Raw genomic sequence first — 15,599 nt, forward strand, 5'->3', positions numbered from 1 at the left:
CTTTGGATAAAGTGCTGTACATAAATCGAATAAATAAATAATAGCCTACTATATAATGGTCATATTTACATTTATTGCCCCAACCACCTTTACCTCTAGTCTCGCCCATCACTGACATGCGGCCCTTAGAAGGTTGCCCAGAAGAGAATGTGGCCCTCATGCTGGAAAAAAAGGCCTCCCACTCCTGATTACTCCCAGCATCAATGTGGTGCTCTGGTATTTACAGCGCAGCCACCAGAGATGGCCAGAAGGCAGTAGTGTGGTTCTGGCCCACCAAGACTCAGGTGACACAAGGCACCAATTATGTTCCAATTGGTCTTATACAGTTGCTACTCACTCTGCCCTAGCAACTTAGTCTGGGCCAGGGGTCCTCAAACTTCTTCAGCAGGGGGCCAGTCCACTGTCCCTCAAACCTTGTGGGGGCAGACTATATTTTTTTGGGGGGTGAACAAATTCCTATGCACACTGCACATAGGGAGGGACGATGAGCGGTGCGCGAAAGGGCTCTGGAAAGGGGCTGCTTTTAATGACGGCTGCTTGATAGGGGCGCTCAGCCAACCGCGGATCCTGTGTCTTGCAAGCGGCAGGGGCTGGTGGTGGCAGCGGAGGGACAATAAGTGGCGCGTGAAAGGGCTCCGGAAAGGGGCTGGCACCAACAAAGCCCAGCCCCCTTCCTCCTCTAGGCAGGGTAGGGAGAAACCAGGAGGAGGGAGGGAGGAGGAGACGCCGACGCGCCCTGTGAGGGAGAGGGAGGGAGAGGAGAAGAACGCATGCGCACTGGTGATCCACATGCTGGCAGTCCACACAGTGATTCCTGGACCATCCACAGGCCGGATTTAGAAGGCAATTGGGCCTGATCCAGCCCGCGGGTCTTAGTTTGCCGGCCCATGGTCTAGGCAATGTTGCTGAGGTGCTCACAGAATCCTACCATTGGCTCAATGGCCAATTAGTTGTCATGTCTCCTGAGGCTCAGAAGTGAGCAGGTGAAGCCTGTGTGGTAGGAACACATCCTAGTAGTGTACGTATGGCAAGATGGTGTGTCAGGAGGGAGAACATGGCTTTACTTTGCGGTTCAGGGGTGCAGCCTGATGAACACAGGGACAGAACTAGTCTCCAAATACTTGAGCCAACTAAAACGCAGGCTGCTCCCTTGTTTCTTACTGGAGACCCTGAGGATGGAGGTTGAAACCAAGAGGGGTGGCAACTTTACCTCCTATTGAACCAGCTGGTGGTTCCAAATTGCCAGCCTCTCAGAAGGTGGCAGTCCAGACCTTTCAAACTTTTTGGTCATTCCATACCTTGGTCTCCCCTTGTCTTCAAAAGAGGGTTGACATTTTGGGGGAGCTGTTTGGTAGCCATGGTTATCAGATTCTAAAAATAAGGGGCTTCCATTATACTTTACAGAGCCACCTTTTATGGGTGATGAAGAATTGTTATTTCTTTGTCACTTTATTATAACTATTATAATTATTCTTAAAGGGGCATCCATATAGAAATGTTGTCACCTGCCAACTGTCCCTTTCAGAACATCTCTCTTCCCCCCCCCCCAAAAAAAATGAAAATCAGTGCTGAAAACAGCGAGCTTCAGTAATAACAGTGTAAAGAGCTGCATGTTAAACCCTTTTGTCTTCAGGAGAAGTTGTGTTTTGTTGGACCAAGCTACAGGAAGGAAGGGGATTCCCTATTCTCTCCGCTGGCTTTAAGACTCTTCACCTTTTCCCTTCCTCACACCACACCACCCTACAAAAATCAAAGGTATCTATCGAATCAAAGCAGCCTTTGATTCTTCGGTGACATCAAAACGCTGTTGTGGCTTCTCTCCACCCCTTCCTGGATATAATAAGAATCAGGGTTTCATGTTGAGATGTCTTTGAGCGGTGCAAAACCAAAGAGGGAGCTTTAGCTGCAAAGCCAGCTGGGCAGTAGAATTCTATTTGCTAACCAGCTGATGGGGGAATGGGTATTGATTGTGCGTTATGTGATGTATTCAACACTAGTGCTACTCAGGAGTACACCCATTGAAATCCGTGGCCATGACTAAATTAGGTTCATTAATTTCAATTGGTGTACTCTGAGTAAAACTTTGTGGGGGACATTTTTCACACCAAGGGCCACATTCCCATCTTGGGCAATCTTCCAGGGGCCACTTGACAGCAGTGGGCATGGCTAGAGTCAACAGTGGGTGGAGCAATAAATGCAAAATTTATCACTGCACTAGTATTACACAGACTGCTTGTATGTTAGTTTGTTTAGACAGAAGTATGCAGATATGTGAATGGACCCATCTGAGATTTTTAAATACTTTGCAGCTTGGTTCCCCCATCTCTTCTCTCTCTTTTACTTTTCAGTGTGCTTAAAGGTGAATTAGAACTGTGTTTCATTTCCCTTCTGCTTGAGTTAAGGAAAGGGAACAATCTTCTACGATTCAACTGAATGATTCTGTGCTGCAATGTGGAATAAATTACTCAGTTTATGTTTGCATAATTGCATAGTGAATATTATTGTTAATAATAATAAGAATACAGTGCTATTGTTTCTGTTTAACTGCTTAGCATGTAATATTGAAAACATAAAAATAATGATTATATATGTCAACATAATTTAGTACTATTGTTTTTAATGTAAGAATAACTTTTTCTATATTGTACCTATGGAACGTATGTGCATAGGGATCTTCGTGGACCACCACCCCTAAAAATTAACACCTATCCCCCATCCTCAAAATAATCTTTCTCTCTCACCTGATCCCTTCCTCCTCCAAATACTACCGCCACCTCTTCCAGGGGCGTCTCCGTGTCCTAGCAACGCTCAAGATGGCCTCTCCACCCGGAAGGATTTCTGGTCGTTGTAGTCCAGGGCTGCATTCAACGGCAGCGTCTCCTTCTCGCCTGAAAACTACACTTCCCAAGAGGCGCCGCGGTAAAAAGAGGGGAAGTGGGGCAGGCGAAGCGCGTTTACCTGGACGAGGTGAGGCACGGAAGCGCGGTGGCTGATGGGAGGTGTAGTTTCCGAATAGCAGGAGGCTCCAGCGGCGCAGGCGGGCCGTAGGGCCCCAGCGGGACTACAAATCCCAGAGAGGAGCGGGAGGGAGCGGGGCAGGGCGCCGCCTCAGGGCGGGGGGTACGAAAGGGAGTCGGTTGGAGTCGGCTGTTGCCAACGGCTGTTGGGTCCGCTCGCTCAGGTGAGGCCGGGAAAGGGGCGCAGGTGGGCGGGGCTTGGCGGGGCTGTCTCCCGTCTTTCCCCCCATTCCTCCTCTCTGAAGGTAGAGCCCCTGAAGAGCTGGAGGAGGGTCCCCCGTTGTCCCTCAGCGAGCATGGAAGGCTCAGGCAGTGGCGCCTCCTGCTCGGGGGGTCGGGAGGTGGGGGGTCGGGTGGAATCTCGCCTTGACGTCACCTGCATTGACCTCCTCCCACATAGGCGTCTGGGGGATCTAACTTGACCCTTCCACCCCACCTCCCACAGACAAACATTTGTGGGCATCTAGCTTTGCCCCCCTTTCCCTTCCCATATATTTGGGGGAGTCTAGTCTAGACTATTTCCTCCCCTCCCCTATGCATTTGGGCTAATATTTTAATATTTTACTGTTTCAATATTTTAATGTTGTATTTTAATCTTGTTTTTAAGTTGTATTCATTCAACTTGTTTTTATTATTGCTTGTTAGCCGCCCTGAGCCCGGCCTTGGCTGGGGAGGGTGGGGTATAAATAAACATTATTATTATTATTATTATTATTATTATTATTTAACCCTGACCTCCACCTACATACACACACACACATATTTGGGGGAGTCTCGTCCTGATACTCCTGTGAACATACACACGTTTTTTTGGGAGGAGAGGGGTATTTTGCCAGGAGCATTTTGGCACCTGTATATTTTTAGGGACCAAGGGTGAAGCTTATGGGACGGTGTCCTCTTGACTTGTTAAATATTTGGGACAGAAGGTTCCCGTCTGTATTTGTTATGAAACTTGGTTCTTGTTTTCATATGCATCTTGATAGATGCTATGGGGGGTTGGAGAAAGAAGTGGGCTTGTTTGGGGGGTGATTTGAAGGATGGCCTGCAGATGGGTGGGGTGTACATAATATATCATTGATATTATTATGTGGAGTTTTGCATATACAGCCAATCAGCTGCCCCCTCCCTTTTCCACTGAACTATAGCTTTACCTGGTGCACACATTACACCTCATGGACCAAGTCTGGTGGGCCTAGTTAGACCTGCCGACTGGATACTCCCCGCTGCCAACCTGAGTCAGGGGACCTTCGGTACCTACCCTTAAGGTCAGTTGTGCATAAGAAGTGGGGCCTTCTTGATGGTGATCCTGGACCCGAGGTCCTCACCTTGCTCTGTGTAGCCAGTTGTTTAGGTCAGTGTTGAAAACCTTCCTCTCCAATGCTGTATTTAACTTGAGATTCTAATTAGCCTGCGAGTTACAGAGCAGCTTGTTAAAAGTTTTTTTCTGTGCTTGGCAATGTGGATGCTATATCTTTATAACATGCCCTGCTCTGGTTTGTATGTTGCTTTGTGAGGACGTAGCCATCAAGAATATATTTAATAAAGGAGTTAGTCTCTCACAAAGAGAATGGCCCAATATTGGATCTCAGGGTTGACCCACCTACTCACCTAGGAAAATGAGGAGAAGCTCCCCTAAAAGGGAGAGTGTTTTAGGCCTCACACCTGTATGTCTGGCTCCCTACAGACACTCTAAACAGAAGTATGTGGGACAGTAAAACAAGCAAGTTCCAATAAGGAGAATATTATTTATTTTATAATTCCACTTAATATCCCATCTTCTTCCAAGGCATGCAAGGTGAGGTACCTTTTGTCCTCAGAAGAGCTTTGTAATGAAGGTTAAGCTGAGATAGTGACCGGCTCAAGTTCACCATTGTAAGAATAGTTTTGCATGGTGTTTGTTGTGGGTGCATTTCCCCCATCTGAATTTAATTTATGATCAATAGGAGTAATCAGTAAGGGGCGGGGAGTATCTGGGCTCTGGCATCAGATTTTTACAGAGAGGCATATCTTGGGTTCCCTTATTAATTTGACTTTTAAATGATCAGGTGACAGGAAAGTGCCTGAGAGCTGCTGCTGCTAGCCAGAGCAGACAATACTGGGCAAGATGGAGAGCTTTACCTGGTGCACACCTGACGCCTCATGGACCAAATGAGGAAGTTTGGTGGGCCTAGTTAGACCTGCTGACTGGGTACTGGGTCTGGCCTAGTATAAACAGCATTTTCGTGTTTCTGTGTTGCAGTTTTAAAGGAAAAGCAACACATGGCATCTCAAAAGATTAACTGACTCATTTTGGTAGTGTGCTTGTGGAGAAAATTACCTGGTACCATGTGCATGCAGCAGGCAAAGAATGTAATGGATATACGAGCAACTAGACAATACAGCCTGTACTCTGCATCTATAGATAAAGTTGGCAGTGGCTGTTGCAAATTTTCTCATTTCTACAATTCAGTAATGCTTTTAGGTGTGTCATGGGAACTCTCACAGCTACTGAGTACTGTTCTGAAAAAGCTTCATGTTCTGAGCTGCATATATCCAATTCTTCCTTTTCCTGCTAATTGGGGTGTGTTTGAGGTATGTGTAATAAAAATGGAAACTGCTGCGAAGGTTCCTTAATTTTTGAACTGCTTGGTGAGACTGGAGCATCTTACATAGGTGAGTGGAAGCATCTGTGCTTTGGAGTTTGACCCCTGTACCTATGAGGACTATAAACGTGACTTCCTTATTGAGCAGGACAAGCATAAATTATCCAGTGAAAGAAACAACAAAATGACGAACAAAATAAATTTCAATAGGGACAAATGTAAGATTCTGCATGTATGCAGGAAGAACCAGCTATACAACTATAAGATGGGGGGACACCTGGCTTGCCAGTAGTACATATGAAAAGGATCTTAGTAGACTACAAGCTTAACATGAGTCAATAGTGTGATGTAGCAGCAAAAAAACCTAATGCTATTCTAGGCTGCATCAACAGAAGTATAGTGTCCTGATCAACGGAAGTTTTAAAATGTGGCTCTTTTGCGGGGGCGCGTTATTGGATTATTGTTTTGATTTTGATTTTATATAGAGTAATACCTCTGGTTACATACCATCCTCCTTGTGAACGCTCCAGGTAAACAGCTCCACTAACCTGGAAGTAGGTGCTCCTGGAAGTGAACTTTGCCTCGGGATGTGAGTGGAAGTTGCACGCCAAAGGCACGTGAGCAGTGGGAAGCCCCATTGGCAAAAGCGCACCTCATGTTAAGAACGGCTTCAGGATAAGAACAGACCTCCGGAACAAATTAAGATCGGAGACGGAGGTACCACTGTATTGTGATCTTTTTTCGTGAACCGTCCTGAGAACTCCGGGTATAGGGCAGTTTATAAATTCAATGAATGAATGAATATTACTACTCTATTCTGTTTTGATCAGACCACACCTGGAGCCTTATGAGGAATGGTTGAGGGAACTGGGTATGTTTATGCTGGAAAAGAGGAAACTAAGAGGAGATGTGATAGCCAATGGCTACAAGTTACAAGAAAAGAGATTTCAATTAAACATCAGGAAGAACTTTAAGACAGTAGGAGCTGTTCAACAATGGAATGGACAAGGTGGTGGATTCTCCTTCCTTGGACGTTTTTAAGTGGAGGTTAGATGGTCATCTGTCATGTATGATGTAATTGAGATTCCTGCATTGCAGGGGGTTGGACTAGATTCCATCCAACTCTACAATTCTGTGATTCTATGAAAAATGATCTGGAGCAGGACTGGGGGTTGCTGTGCCTTGATTCTGTTTCCTTGTTTTGTATGTCTCCATCCCTGGATAGAGAAACCTTTCGTATTGGGGATGTCCTGTAGCAAAAGTTTCATCCAGCTATGGCAGCTAGAGGTTTTTTATTATTATTATTTAAATGACTGTTACATAAAAGACAGCTGTGTAATTTAATACACCTAACTGAAATAAGTCACCATTACTCCTGGAAGCAAGGCTGTCCAAAGGGGAGAGGAATGGGCATGGTGCCTTAAATAATAAATCGGTCAGATTCCTGGAATGGGCAGGGGATGTCATTCAAACTTCTTGAAGTTGTTGATGAAGGAAAATTTGTTTGTATATTTAGCAGACAATGCAAGGCCCAGCAAGAAATAGAGGGGTGGGTGGAGAAGCATTGCATTTCTGGCAGGAAAAGGATTCCAAACTTTGAGTTAAGAGAGGGGCTGTGACAGCCTTGAATTTTCTTGGCTTCTCTGACTTCTGAGCCTTTCTCTGCAATATCCTGTTGTCTGCTAAGTCCTAGCCAGGCATATTTCAAATAAAGTGTTTCAATCCTTTTAAGAAAGTTGAACTATCTAGCTGGGGCTTTAGAGTCTGGTATTCTCTCTGCATCCACAACTCTCGCTATACTGTGTGCATTTTGTAAGTCTCACACAGTCTTGAGTTTTTCTGGGTTGTGTTTTCACTAATTCCTGCAGCTGTACAAGAATCGTGATGAGTCAAAGTTGGCTAGAGCTACCAGCAGAGCAGGCTGTGCAACCGTTGCCAAACTGTAAAAAAAGGGGGGGGGGGATGACCCCTTCTCGAGATGCCAGAAGTTTCCAAAATGCCAATGGCTGAGTCATCTCACTGTGCTTTGGCAAGTAAAGCCCTGTCAGTCTTAGTGTGTTCTTGTCTAGAAACTTAGCCAAGAGACCTAGCTGCCCTGAAAAAATGGCAGAGCCATGGGAACATTCTTTGGGGAAGGACAGTAGCTCAGTGGTAGGAAATCTGCCTTGCATGCAGAAGGTTCCAAGTTCAATCCCCAGCGTCTCCAATTATGGCAGGGAGAACCTCCAGTCTGAAACCTGGAGAGTTGATGCCAGTCAGTGCAGACAGTACTGGGCAGGATGAACCAATGGTCTCTTGACTCTGTAAAAGGCAGCTTCCTGTGTTCCTGTGTCTTGCTGGATGCACCTAGGATATGGTGACCAAATTTCCAACACAGATCATCATTGCTGAGGCTCTGCACTCTGATCACAACCTTAAAGGTTAGAACTTGGTGAAATAAATGGCACTGTTCACTGTAGACCTTAGCATGAAGTACAGTGGTACCTCGGGTTAAGTACTTAATTCGTTCCGGAGGTCCGTTCTTAACCTGAAACTGTTCTTAACCTGAAGCACCACTTTAGCTAATGGGACCTGCTGCTGCTGCCGCACCGCCGGAGCACGATTTCCGTTCTCATCCTGAAGCAAAGTTCTTAACCCGAGGTACTATTTATGGGTTAGAGTCTGTAACCTGAAGAGTATGTAACCTGAAGCGTATGTAACCCGAGGTACCACTGTAGTTGCTTTAGGCAGTGAGTTCTACAGAAAGTCTGACATTCCTCTTTCTGCAGTGTGTGTGTGTGTGTGTGTGTGAGAGAGAGAGAGAGAGAACTTTTCCTTTAAGGTACAAAACTGTCTATGGTCAGCCCTGGAAAATTTTGAGAACACATTGACTGTGTGTGTTCGAAAGCTCAGGAATTGAAATGGGTTTGAGGATCTGCCCTACATTTACTCTATTATTTTGAACCTTTATTTCGCACAAAGTGGACCAGGTTCTGCTAATGAGAAAGCCCTGAAGTGCAAAGGTAGTGTTCATGCTCCCAATAGTCAAGCCTTGGGTTTCTATTGTCTGCTGCAATGCTTTCTTCAAGACTTCCGAAACAACCTTACTGCTTTTTTTTTTTTGCCTGGGCCCCAGAAACCTCATTACTCTGGGCACTATCTTGGATAATGGGGTGGACCTGTACATTCTTCTTTCTTTGACTTTCCTTACAACTTCTGAACTTTTTAAAATAACTTTAAAAAAAACAAAAACCATTTGCTGCCAATTTTATTGCTTTCTATTCTGCTCTTAGCAGCAGGTTTTATCGACTCCTGCATGTCACATTTTACAGCCTAAGATGCTATTCTGTTAGTGACCCTAATTTATATCCGTTTTCCTACTTCCATTTCCCACTCACCCCTATGTGAGGGTGTGTGGGTTTTAAAAAGTGACCCACAAGAGCCTGTGTTTCTCAGATATAGCCAGAAAGCCCTTGTGCACGAGAACAGGTTAAAGGCCTATCTAGTCCAGCTTTCTTTTCTCAGAGTGATTAACCAGAAGCCCACAAACAGGACACGAGTGTAACTCTGTGACCCTGCTGTGTAAAATGCATGCCATTATTATGCCATCACAGTGCATGGCACTTTTACAGATTAACGAACACAGAAAAATCCCTTCCCCAAAGAGCTGAAAATTGAAAAGTCAATGGCGGGGGAGGATATATATATGCATACTGTTCCGTTACCCATATGTGGTCTTAGTGCCCCCCGCATCTAATGGTTTGTGTGGAATGACTTCACAGAGAAGTTGAGCTTTAAAGTGGGAGATAGACTCTGAAGGTAAAATGACAAGTAGACTGTGTTGGATTTGTGAGTGGAGAGAAGAAAGACGACACAGTTGACATTTAAGGTGAAGCAGAAGCTGGTCTAATTGTCGAAGGTGATGAATTCTGAATAGAAGGACGAAGGTTAAGGAATGACAATGAAAAGTTTGAGAGAAGAAGGTTGTGATGGTCTTGATGACGTGATTTTTCCTCCCTTGTAGGGGCTGAAAGTAGGAGCTGTGGGGCAACCTGAGATGTGAGAGCACAGGACACAGGAGCCAACTCCTAGGGGCCAAGGGGGCTTCAGTCCCCCCAATAAAATATTTAATAGGACTGGGTCCCCCCAAAGTTGATGGGCATTGCCATTCAAATGGTGTGCATGCACCGTGTCATGTGATCGATTTTGTGGGGTGGGGCTTACCTGGCTCTCCCCCCCCCCCAATATTTTATTCAAGTTGGCACTCCTGGCACAGGATGCTATGAAAAGTATGTGTGAATAAAGTTCCAGTGAGGAATAGGACCTTGAGGTGGGGAGACTTCCGGTCGGCGCCAGCGTTAATGGCGGTCCTCTTTCCGAGCTCCGGAGGAGGACTGCTCTGCGAGTTCGGGTCTGACCCGCTACGGCAAGCGGGGGACCCCTAAAATCACAGGCGTGGAAGCCTGTGAACAAGGAGACTCGGTGGGCACCAGAAGCGCCCCCCTTACTGCGAAAGAGCCTTTTTAAAGGCTCCGGAACGGCATCGGGAGAGCGCGGTGCTGAGAGTCGTTACCCAGCCCGCAGGGTGAAGCCGCGTCGCCATTGACGGAGAGCGCCGATTCCTTCCTGTAAATTTTGGGCTGAAAACCCCGTGAGTAAGATTGGATGTCTATCTGGAACTAAAGATTTAAACCTGAAATTTGGCTGAAAACGGGGAAGGTGAAAATTAAGGAAGTCTGCCTTCCCCCGACTGCATGACAGTTAAAGCAACGGAGTTTTAAAGCTGCATCCGCAGGAAGCAATTCAGAACTGTTTAAACCTGACATTGAATATAGATTCCCCTCTAGCAAGCAGGGCAGAGGGGAGGAAAAGGGACATTAGAATCCTGCATGATCTACCTAAAGAAAAAAAGCCTTCCGCTGTCTTAATCCACTGAAACGGACTGCCAAACAAGATATTAGGGCACTGAACTGTCTTTAGAAACTTGTGGGAAAGTTACATGGTTAAAGTTTTGCTTGATACAAAGTTTTGGGACTTTATTGCTACAGTATACTGGAGTGTGTTGAAAGAGTATCTACAGGAAAAAAGTGTTGCAGTTTATATGTTCAAGCCTCCTGATATACTTGTTTTTAACTTCTTTGTTTCCCTCACTTGGACATTTTGTTTTGCTCCCTCTAGAGGGCTGAAAGTATTAGTTGCAACGGTTTAAGACAGTGGGATTTTCCATCAGGGAACTGTCTTTGTGGGAACGTCCTTGGGACATGAGTGGCCAGGCAGAAGAGATAACTACCAGAGCTAAAGCTAAACAGCAACAACTGCAACAAAAGAAAAGAGGCTCAATTTCTAGTCTAACTCCTACAGGAGCAGCTGGGCAAGAAAAAGTGACAGCTGCCTCCATGGAGTCAGTGACACAGGCATTACTTAAGATAAACCAATCTTTGGAGACTTTGACAAAGCAGAGTACAGAAAACTCATAAAAACTAAAAAAAACTAACAGAACTAACAGCGAGATTGGACTTGAACACGAAAAGTGTGACATCCAATACAGAATCTATAAATAAGTTGATTGAAGAAAACTCGGCAACACGTAAAATTGCAGAGGACGCCAGAAAAATTGCTGGAGAGGCACAGGAGAAGTTAGAACCGATTGCTAAGAAGGTATATGAGCATGATGCGACCCTGTCTTTGATGGAATTACAGAGAAAGGAGAGAAACCTGAAATTAAGATCAATTCCCGAGAGTGAAGGGGACAGTCTCGTGGAGTTCCTAACACAAGCATTTGCTGACTTTTGGCAGGAGGATTTGGAGGAGGAAGAATTTAAGATAATAACAGCATTTAGATTGGGCAGGAGACAGAACAGAAAGACCCCGAGGGATTGTCTGATTACTCTCAGATCCACGGAAGAAAGAGACAAAATATTAAAACTACATTACCAAAAGGCCTTGGAAATTGAAAATTCACCTATACAAATCTTTAAAGACATCCCTAAATATATCTTGGAGGTGAGAACCTTCTATAAGGATTTGGTCTACCTGCTGAAGAAGAACAACATCCTCTTTAGGTGGGAGTTTCCACAAGGACTGTCCTTTAACTACAAGGGAAAGAAGGTGAAAATAAAGACAATCCAAGACAAAGAGAAGTTCCTGGAGAGAAATAACGAGGACTTACAGAAGGGAACGGTGGATCCAATTCTAGAACAAAGGAGAGCGTTAGATATTTTGAACCTATCGTTTGGACTTAAACCACCGCCATCAGAGGAAGAGCAACAACTTGGAGCAGTAGGAGGAGTAACGGAGAAACAATAAGATGGCCCTGCAATTCCTCAGTTGGAATTGTAATGGGCTGAACATGCCTTTGAAGAGACGACAGGTGTTTCATATTTTGAAAAAAGAACAATTGGATTTGATTTGTTTACAAGAAACTCATGTAACCAGGGTACACAGGAAACTACTTATAAATAAAAGATTAGGACAAGAATTTATCTCATCGGACAAAGTCAAGAAAAGAGGAGTTGTGATTTATGTAAAAGAGAAATGGACCCCAAAAATGATGTTTAAAGATGAACAAGGAAGATACCTGGCAGTTGAAATACAAGTACAAGGAGAAAAATTTTTAATAGTTGGAGTTTATGCACCAAATGAAGGCAAGGCGGAATTTTTTAAGAAGCTTCATGAAACTCTGATGGATTATTTGGATTATAATGTAATAATTATGGGAGATATGAATGGTGTGGTCTCTACAAATATGGACAAGGCACAAAGACTGACAATCTCCAAGGAAGGCAGACTTCCGAAGACCTTCTTTGAAATGACTGAAAATATGGACCTAATAGACATATGGAGAACGAGGAACCCTCTTGAGAGAGAGGGAACTTTTTTCTCTCAAGCAATGATGACCTGGACCAGAATTGATCAAATTTGGATTACTAGTGGGATGGCTCCAAAGATTAAGAAGGTAGAAATCTGCCCAAAAACTTGCTCCGACCATAACGCCGTGAAGATGGAAATGAAACTTACAACAACTGGTCAATTTAGATGGAGGATGAATGACACCCTGTTTCGAGATGAGGAGATCCACATGAAGGCCCAAAAAACGTTAAAGGACTACTTTGAAATAAATCTAAAGGCCGATGTGGAAAAAAGAGTGATCTGGGACGCAAGCAAAGCTGTGATGCGAGGATTTCTGATTCAACAAAATTCAATAAAAAAGAGAAAGCAGAATGAGAAGAAGGAAAAGATTTTGGAAAAGATAAAAGAAGGAGAGAAAAAATTAAGATCAAAACCAAATTCCCAGGAGATTCTGAGAGAGATCAAGTTATATCAAACACAATATATGGAATTGATGAATCAAGAGATTGAATGGAAGATAAAGCAAATGAAACAAAAGACATTTGAATCGGCAGATAAATGTGGCAAACTTCTGGCTTGGCAATTGAAGAAAAGGCAGAAATTAAATACAGTTACAAGCCTAGAAGTGGATGGAAAGAATATATCTAAACCTAACGAGATTAGAAACTGTTTTTTGAGTTATTTTAAAAAACTATACTCTCAAGGGCCACAAAATGAAAAGGACATAGATGAATTCCTTAATAAATATGGATTACAAAAAATCTCTCATCAAAGTAAGGTGGATTTAAACCAGAGAATAACAGAACAAGAGATAGAGGGTGCCATTCAGGACATGCAACTGGGCAAATCTCCAGGACCAGATGGATTGACTTCCAGATATTACAAAGCCTTGAAGGAGTGGTTGGTTCAACCGTTAAAAGAAGTCTGTAACGAGATTTTAGAGGGGAAAAAGGCACCAGAGTCGTGGAAAGAAGCTTATATTACACTCATACCAAAGACAGAGACTGAAAAGACTCAACTTAAGAACTACCGCCCAATATCATTACTCAATGTGGATTATAAAATTTTTGCAGACATTTTGGCAAAAAGATTTAAAAGAGTGTTGATGGAGAAGATTCACAAGGACCAAGCAGGCTTTCTCCCAAAAAGGCATTTATCAGACAATGTAAGGAATATAATAGACATTTTGGAACTACTAGAGGTGAACTTAAACACCAAAGCAGTGTTGATCTTTGTGGACGCGGAGAAAGCCTTTAGCAATATTTCTTGGAGTTTTATGAAAAAGAATCTTCATGGGATGGGGGTAGGTCAAGGTTTTGAGAACGGTATGGGTGCGATATATTCTGAACAAAAAGCTAAGCTGATTGTAAATAATGTGATAACTGAGGAACTTAAGATAGAAAAAGGAACACGACAGGGGTGCCCAATTTCCCCATTGCTTTTCATTTCTGTTCTGGAGGTGTTGCTAAATATGATTAGAAATGACCAGCAGGTTAAAGGTGTACAGGTCGGAGCCAAACATTACAAGTTAAGGGCCTTTGCAGATGACTTAGTATTGACCTTACAAGAGCCAGACACTAGTACGAAAAGGGTGCTGGAGATAATTCAACAATTTGGCCAGGTAGCCGGATTTAAACTGAACAAACAGAAGACTAAAGTCTTAGAAAAAAATCTAACAGTCATGGAGAAGGAGAAATTTCAAGAAGAGACAGGGTTGACAGTGGTTAAGAAGGTGAAATACCTAGGGGTTCACTTGACATCTAAAAATTTGAACTTGTATAAAGATAATTATGAAAAGTGTTGGTCAGAAATTAAAAAAGATCTAGAAATATGGTCAAATTTGAAATTGTCAATGTTAGGCCGAATTGCAGTTATTAAGATGAATGTATTGCCTAGAATGTTATTTTTGTTTCAAACTTTGCAGATTCTTGACAAGATGGACTGTTTCAAGAGGTGGCAGAAAGATATTGCGAAATTTGTCTGGCAGGGCAAAAAGCCCAGAATAAAATTTAAAGTACTTACAGATGCAAAAGAAAGAGGGGGATTTGCCCTGCCGGACTTAAAACTGTATTATGAAGCAGCAGCGTTTTGCTGGCTGAAAGAGTGGATGCTCCTCGAGAACACAGATATCTTGGATTTAGAAGGTTTCAATAATACATGTGGTTGGCATGCATATCTATGGTATGATAAAATCAAAGTGCATAGGGCCTTTAAAAATCACATTGTCAGAAAAGCGTTATTTAATGTTTGGATAAGATATAAAGACTTGTTGGAAAACAAAACCCCTAGATGGTTGTCACCCTTGGAGGCTAAGGCATTGAAGAAACTCAATATGGAGGCCGAATGGCCAAAGTATTGGGAAATCTTGGAACAAGATGGAGACAAATTGAAATTACAGAGTCATGAGAAATTGAAACCTAAAGTACGAGATTGGCTCTATTATTATCAAATAATGGAGGTCTACAAACAAGATAGGAAAATTGGCTTCCAGGTGGAGAAATCAAAATTAGAAACTGAATTGTTAGAACCCAATACTAAGAATTTATCAAGAATGTATAATTTGCTGCTGAAATGGAATACACAAGATGAAACAGTTAAATCGGCTATGATTAAGTGGGCACAGGACATTGGTCATAACATTATGTTTGCTGACTGGGAATGGTTGTGGAACACCGGTATAAAATTTACGGCATGTAATGCCTTAAAGGAAAATATTATGAAAATGATCTATAGGTGGTACATGACCCCAGTCAAGCTAGCAAAAATTTATCATTTGCCTGATAATAAGTGTTGGAAGTGTAAAGAAACTGAAGGTACTTTCTATCACCTTTGGTGGACGTGCCCGAAGATTAAGGCTTTCTGGGAAATGATATATAATGAAATGAAAAAGGTACTTAAATGTACTTTCCTGAAAAAACCAGAAGCCTTTCTCTTGGGCATTGTCGGCCAATTGGTGTCAAAGAAAGATAGAATCTTTTTTATGTATGCTACGACAGCAGCAAGAATACTCATCACAAAGTATTGGAAGACACAAGACTTACCCACTCTGGAAGAATGGCAGATGAAAGTGATGGACTATATGACACTGGCTGAGATGACTGGCAGAATCCGCGATCAGGGGAAGGATATCTGTCACCTGGATATCGAGAGAGTCTCCATTCTGCAAAGGGGG

The 15,599-nt window shown here is 43.3% G+C and overlaps 2 protein-coding genes across 6 annotated transcripts in view; one reads left to right on the top strand and one right to left on the bottom strand.

Annotated features, from left to right (window-relative positions):
• TTLL10 (tubulin tyrosine ligase like 10) overlaps positions 1 to 3,176 on the bottom strand; it is a 171,403-nt gene extending 168,227 nt beyond the window's left edge. Inside the window, exon 1 of the mRNA XM_081016027.1 lies at positions 2,959 to 3,176. The gene's annotated coding sequence lies outside the window, so the exon portion shown is untranslated. The remainder of the gene's footprint in view (positions 1 to 2,958) is intronic.
• LOC308482791 (uncharacterized protein C1orf159) overlaps positions 3,099 to 15,599 on the top strand; it is a 36,621-nt gene continuing 24,120 nt past the window's right edge. For 2 of the 5 annotated variants that reach the window (XM_081016311.1, XM_081016315.1), the window contains exon 1: positions 4,148 to 4,282. The gene's annotated coding sequence lies outside the window, so the exon portion shown is untranslated. Of the gene's footprint in view, positions 3,182 to 3,238; positions 3,263 to 4,147; positions 4,283 to 6,129; positions 6,317 to 15,599 lie in introns of those variants that run through there. The other 3 variants (XM_081016310.1, XM_081016314.1, XM_081016313.1) reach the window with 3 other exon arrangements.

This window comes from Podarcis pityusensis (assembly GCF_964106645.2).
Source record: "Podarcis pityusensis genome assembly, chromosome: 8".
In the NCBI taxonomy this organism is placed as follows: domain Eukaryota; kingdom Metazoa; phylum Chordata; class Lepidosauria; order Squamata; family Lacertidae; genus Podarcis; species Podarcis pityusensis.